Source organism: Propithecus coquereli, unplaced genomic scaffold (genome assembly GCF_000956105.1).
Source record: "Propithecus coquereli isolate 6110/MARCELLA unplaced genomic scaffold, Pcoq_1.0 Scaffold15, whole genome shotgun sequence".
Lineage (NCBI taxonomy): Eukaryota > Metazoa > Chordata > Mammalia > Primates > Indriidae > Propithecus > Propithecus coquereli.
In genome coordinates, this window is record NW_012139413.1 from 4,597,644 (window position 1) to 4,604,720 (window position 7,077).

Here is a 7,077-nt window from a genome sequence, read left to right on the forward strand (position 1 = left end):
TGGCTCACTGGGACTTTTCTGTGCCTTAGTTTTTTCACCTGATAAAATGGAAATAACAAAACATACATTTTGTTTTGCTGGCCGGGTGAAATGAGATAATATATGAATGTGTTTAGTATAGTCTTGACACATAATAAGTGCTCAGCAAATGGTAGTTATTGTTATTACTATCATTATTATTGTTTCAGTATACATCAAGAAGCATTTGCTGTAGGTGATAGTGCAGGGCTCTCAAATAAGTCTGCTCATATGGCTTGAGCTTGTGCACTTCCAGGTATCCTTTATCATATCCAAACCCTGTGGGGGTCCAGGAGATATCAAAACTGATTCAACTTTAACTGTGCATGACAACTAGGGTCAGTGGTTCCACTGAGGCTCAAATGGAACCAGTTCCCAGCAGAAAATTGTGACAAACAGCAACAAAATGAGGGGTGCTATAAAGAAATAGACGATGAGGAAGTGAAGGGGTAGAGATTCAGATCTCACTTATCTTTTATTTTGCCACTCTCTTTTCATTTCTATCACCTCTGCAAGGTGACACACCTGAAATGTTTGGATTGAGAAGGTAAATAATACAATTGAAACCACAAACTGTTATTGAGCCCAGTACAAGTCCATGCTTTGAGGTGACTGAGATAAATAAGACAGAGCCTTCTCCTGCTAGGCATTTGTAATGTATAAGGTGAGAGTATGTAAATGCAAACACATGATATAATAATTTCTTAGTGGAAAAGCATAAATAAATATTAATAATAATGATAGGTAATGTTTTTGGTTTTTGTTTTTGAGACCAGGTCTCAGGCTCTGTTGCCCAGGCTGGAATGCAGTGGCATGATCATAGCTCACTGCAGCCTCCAACTCCTGGGCTCAAGTGATCCTCCTGCCTCAGCCTCCGGAGTAGCTGAGACTACAGGAGCATGCTGCTGTGCCTGGCTAATTGTTAACCTTTATTGAGGTCTTGTTGGGTGCCAGGTGCTGCTCTCAGCACTTGACAGGGATTAACTGGTTTAATCATAACATGAGGCAGTCTATGTTGTAGATCCAATCTTTGGGGAACAGCTTTGAAATCAGATTTTAAAGCGCCCAGGTAGCCACACTTAACTTTCTGCATCAGTTTCTGCTGGTGATGGGCACGTCCAATTGTCAGAGTGGTCTATAATAAGGAGGGTTTCCCTGGTAGTCATTTTCCAGTGACATGATACTCTGAGGGCAAATGTCTTTGTGACACTGTAAGAAATGATATTTATGCTCTGCGGTTTACCAACCTTTGTCTTTTGAACTTTCCTTTTAAGAAATGGAATTTGCCTTGAGTGCTGCATGGGGCTGGTGAGTCTTTAACTTGTTCAGGAAACTATTCTCCTCTCCCATTGGGAGAGAGACCTGCCATTCACCTTGAGCCACCCTGACCAGCTTCCTTTGGTTTAGTCAAGGCCTCTCTGGTTCTGTTCTTGCTCGGGGATGAGTAATCTCTGCACCGTCTAGGGATAGTCTAAAACTTTATCTCCAGGGTGGTAGTGGAGGGATTCAGTTACACTTTCACTGATTGATTTCGCCCTCAGACAACTGATAGCTAGTGGCAAGAATTCCCTCTTGCTCAAGGGAAGTCAACTTTTGTTCTATCAGGCCTTCAACTGATTGGATGAGGTCCACTCACATTATAGAAGACAACCTGCTTTACTCAAAATCTACCAATTTGAATGTAAATCTCATGCAAAAAATCTTCACAGAAACATCCAGAATAAGCCTCTCAGGAGAGTTTGCTTTAGTGTCCACCAGAGGAGCTGCGGGACCTGCCTCACAGGTTTCTTTAAGTTTCCTGGCTGTGGGGTGAAGTCAGGCTCGTTGCACTTTGCTGTTGGAGTGGGCGCTACTCAGTGAGGGTGCACCAGTGCCCAGAATCATGCAAAGACCCCTCTGTGCGGGGCAAAACCAGCTCTGTGTGGTTGTTCTTTTGGCTTCACACTTTAAACCCTCCAGGTTACATTCTAATTACTTCATCGATTAATTTAATCTTAGTAGCTTCTAGGTGGTGACAGGACCGAAAAGACACCCCCTCCCTTTTTTTCATTGTTATCCTTCCCTTTAGTAAAATGAGAGTAGCTTTTTCTATAAATGGGGTTGGGGGGAACGAGCTATTTCACCATGCCGTGTTCTTCCATGATTGGTTCAGATGTGGTTAAGTGCAGAGGCATCTCTTGGGAGTCAGATCAAATGAGTTCAAACTTGACCAAGCTAGGAGTGCAACAGAGTGTCAGAAGGTCCCAGTCCCTGAAGAAGGCCAGTGTATTTTAAGATTTCTGAGCCAAATTTGTCCCCACTGTAGCCTGCCAAAGAGAGAGGGCAAACTCTTCACATCCTCTTCTCTGCACGCCTTTCCACAGATCTCTCTCTGGTCCGAACCACCAGCGTCTCTCCCAGGTATGTCTACCTGGCCTCCCTGATCTCGTTCTTGCCCTATAGTACCTTCTTGACACAGCAGTCAAGATGAATTTAAAAAGTTAAATTATTACTACATCATAATACACACCTGCTTTAAAGTCTCCGAAGGCTTCCCAATCACCCTTACCACAAAACCCACATTTCTCACCTCGGCCTAAGAGGCCAACTTGATGTAGGTGCTACCTGACTCTGAGACCTTCTCTCTTCCTCCTATGGGCTCAGCCACACTGGCCTCAAACTTGTCTAATATGTTCCAGGCTCAGCACCCTTCCACTCTATGAGCCTCTGCCTAGGGTGCCTCCCCCTAGATTTGTATGTAGCTGGCTCCTTCTCTTCATTCAGACGATGGTTCAGTGAGAACTCCCCAGCCAGGCTTCTTAAGATAGGTACAGCTACCCTCTCCAACTCATTCTTTGGACTGTTACTCTGCTTTATGTTCTTCTGGACACTTGACACTGGGAGTAACATGCTCCAACATATGTTTTAAGACTACTCATACTGTTGAGTGAGGAGGTGGGTTGGATGGGAGCTTGCATGAAAGAGGAGCGGTCCCATTGCAATAGTTCATGCTTGCTATTGACCACCAAAATTAATAGTGGTAGCAGGAAAAGAGAAGTAACAAATTCAATATAGTATATATTTTGGTGGGTGAAGCAGATGGGACTTGCTGATAATTGCTTTTGGGAGAGAAGGGAAAGGGAGAACCCAGTATGACTGGTCGTTTTCTCACTTGTTAAAAACTATGATGCCGTTTCATTTTATAGGTGCTGGGTTGTTTAATCATTTCAGTAGTAATCCAGTTTATCTCCCAGACCTCAGGGAGGGCTACAATAAAATCCTCAAAACAGAAACATTTCGTTCCACTTTATAAAAATGAAAATTTGTGAGATAATTGTAGCTTCATATGCAGTTCTAAGAAATAACAGAAAGAGCCCAATTTCCCCCAGTGGTAACATCTTACAAGACTATAGTATAATCTCACAAGCATATTAACCTTAGTAATCAAGATACAGAACATTTCTACCACCACGAGGAGCCCTCGTGTCACCTTTTTATAGCTTTTTATAGTCACACCTAATTCCCTCTTCCTTCACTGACTCTTAAACACTGGCAATCATTAATCTGTTCTCCATTTCTATAATTCTGTCATTCCAAGAATGTTATATAAATGGAATCATATAGTATGTGTATTAGTCAGGGTTCTCCAGAGAAAAAGAACAAATAAGATGTATGTATATAGGAAGAGATTTGCTTTAAGGAATTGACTCATGGAATTATGGAGGCTTGGTGAGTCCAAAATCTGATGGGGGAGGCTGGCAGGCTGGAGACTCAAGAAAGACTTGCAGCTTGAATTCATATGCAGTCTGGTGGAAAACCAGAAAGAGCAGATATTGCAGATAAAGTCCAAAAGCAGTCTGCTGGAGAATTCCCTCTTGCTCAAGGGAAGTCAACTTTTGTTCTATCAGGCCTTCAACTGATTGGATGAGGTCCACTCACATTATAGAAGACAACCTGCTTTACTCAAAATCTACCAATTTGAATGTAAATCTCATGCAAAAAATCTTCACAGAAACATCCAGAATAAGTTTGACCAAATATCTGAGCACCATGGCCCAGGCATTTTATGGTGATGGCCATAAAATTAACCATTACAGTATGTAACCTTTGAAATTGTTTTTTTTCACTCAGTGAAATTCCTTTAAGACGCATCCAAGTTGTTGCATGTATCAATAGTTTATTCCTGACTGGGGCAGAGGACAGATGACAGTTTAGGTCACTAAGTTCAGAAAAATCTGGCCTAAGATTTCTATTCAGTAAGACTTTCTGTGCTTTGTGTTGTTGTCTCTTGTTTAAATTTTAGTCATCAAAACAGAGTAATATGACTACTGGACAAATTCTAGAAAACAGAGGAAAAAAAATAAAGGTCACTATAACTAAAAAAAAAAAATACCATAACTCATCATCCAATATGAAATAGATAATTTGAATAGTCTTGTAACTATTAAGGAAATTGAATTTATAATTTAAAATCCGCCCGGACAGAGATGTTGGGCTCCTTGTTACAGCCTGATGAGAGTGGAAGTCTAGGTTCTCTACTTGGTTTTTGGCATAGGTGGGGACAGTTTTTTCCTGGGGTGATTGGCTGGAATAAAGCAGTTGTTATTTAAAAGTTTCAGCCTTGCTAAGTTTTCCCTTTCCTTGTCCTTTGGCTAGAGAGAGCAGATTTTGGGGGGACTTTTTGTCTGTGCCCATTGAAATTTGTGGGTTTTTGACTTCTTCAACTCCAAGTCTAGGATCTATAAGGCAAAAGCAAACCTGGGGAATTCACTACTGTTGTTTCCCAGGTCTTGAGAATTCAAGCCAGTCATACTTCTACTCTCTGCCTTTCACAGTCTTCTTGTATTAAATTTATATTAATGTCCAGGGATTTTAGCTATACTTAGCAGAAGGAATAGGGAAATACATCTACTCTATCTTCCTGGGAGTGGAAGTCTTGTTCCACTTTTATAAGATTTTTAGGGAAAAAAATCTAATTAATTGTAAACAAACACATGATGAAATAAATAAAAGACTTAATCAAACCAAAATAAAATAAAACAGAAAACCTTTATGCACCTAACTTTCCCTTAATACAACTTCAGGTCTCTCCACTCTCTTTGTTTTTTATTATTCGCACAAGAATTGAGAGTTATTGTTTTTCATTCTTTGTTCTTTGGTCCATCATACGCAGCAGTGAGATGTAGGGGAAAGAAAATGGGCTAAGGGGGTAGATAAATGTGAGCTCAAAGCTAATCTCCCTGCAAACTCTAGACAACTGGGTATAAACTGTCTACTCAACATCTTCACTTGAATGTCCAATAGGTACAATCTCCATTTTATCATAAGTAAGCAGAACTTTTGCTCTTTCCACTTCCTACCCTTAAATTTGCTTCCTCACAAGCCCTTTCTAGTTCAGTAAATGGCACCAACGATTGCTCCAAACCAGGGGTTAATTCCTGTCTTTTAGGTAGTACAGCCAATCCACTATACCTTCAGAAAGTTCTGCCCACTGTACCTTCCAGATATATCTCACCATCACTCCAGTCCAAAGGGCCTTGACTGTTGTGATAGCTGTCCAGCTCCTCTCCTGTCTCAACTCTTGCTGCCCTACAGTTCATTTTCCTCACAGTAGCCAGATGTTTTTTAAAAACAGGAAATATTTCCCTTCTTAAAATTCTTCAATTGCTTTTCATTTAAATGAAAATAAATCAAAATACCTAACCTTATCTACAAGGCCTGCATGGTTTGATTCCTTGCTTGCTTTTCTAACATTTCCTGCTCCCTCATCTTTGTTCATTTTGCTGTAGCTTCCCTGTTGCTTGAGCACACCAAGTTAGCTTCTCTCTGCCTGGAACGCTTTTTCAGGATGGATGCCTCATTCTCATAATTTAGGTCTCAACTCAAATATTCCCCTTTTACAGAGGCCTTCCTGACCACCCTAGTTAAAATAGCACCTTCCCTCCAGTCACTTACTATCATAATTATCCTATTGTGACTTGATCATTGTATTTATTAATATCCAAAATCACCTTATTTGTTTACATGTTTATTTTTAGTCTTTCCTGAATACAAGTTCTTTGAGGGAAAGACTCTGTCACGATCACTGCTGTGTTCCCAGCCCCTAGAATATTACTGGTATACACAGTAGGTGCTCGTGTTAATAAAAGATTGATTTATTGACTTCAGATTTTCCTGGCAGTATTATATTTGTTAATTAATTCATAGTTGGAGGCAATACATATAATTTGCCAGAATCCCTTTCTACCTTGTATCTGGAGTAGTCTGTAGGGGTTTGTATCCCTGTTCTGTCACGTTTAGCTACGTGACCTTGGGCAAGTTACTTAAAATCTGGGTTATAGTTTCCTCATCTGTAAAATGGGGCACGTAGAGTGCCTCCCTCATGGAGTGGGTAAGAATTAAATGAGGTAGTGCCTGTAAAGTGCCCAGAATGCTTGGAACAGTGCCAGGCCCATAATAAGTATTTGCTGCTATTATTATTACTACTGAATATAGGCTACATTTCATTAAAGGGCACTTTTGTTTTAAACGTTTTCAGTAAAGACATCGGAAAATCAACTGGATCTGAAGAAATGCTTCAGGAATTCCCTGACCCTGGTCCAAACATTGAAAACTATAGTATTTATTCCGTTTTTAATCAATGACGGAATTAGTCCCAGGGAGCAGTTCAAACACATCACCTTTTGCCTACTGAGAGAGAAAGGAACGAAGATTTAATTAATGCGTACAAACTTCCCACTGAAGAGTTACTGATGAGCAACTTCAAACCCTGGAGAGCCTGCAGGACGTCAGCATCCTCCCACTGCAGCGTTCGTCCGACAGAGAAAAATTCTGAGATTATCTTCGACCTTTAGAAAAATGGCCAGCAAGGCGAGAGGCAGCTTCACAAATGGAGTTAGAAAAGTAAGCCACACCCAAGTTCCTACCACTTCTTTCTAAACTATTGAACACCTACCATAGTTCAGAAGTTCACACATGTTGTCACTTCATCTCTGTAACACCATATGAGTAAGATGTTACCCTCATTTATCAGAGAGAAGACCTAGGCTCAGAGCATTTAAGGATATGTACCAAAGTTCT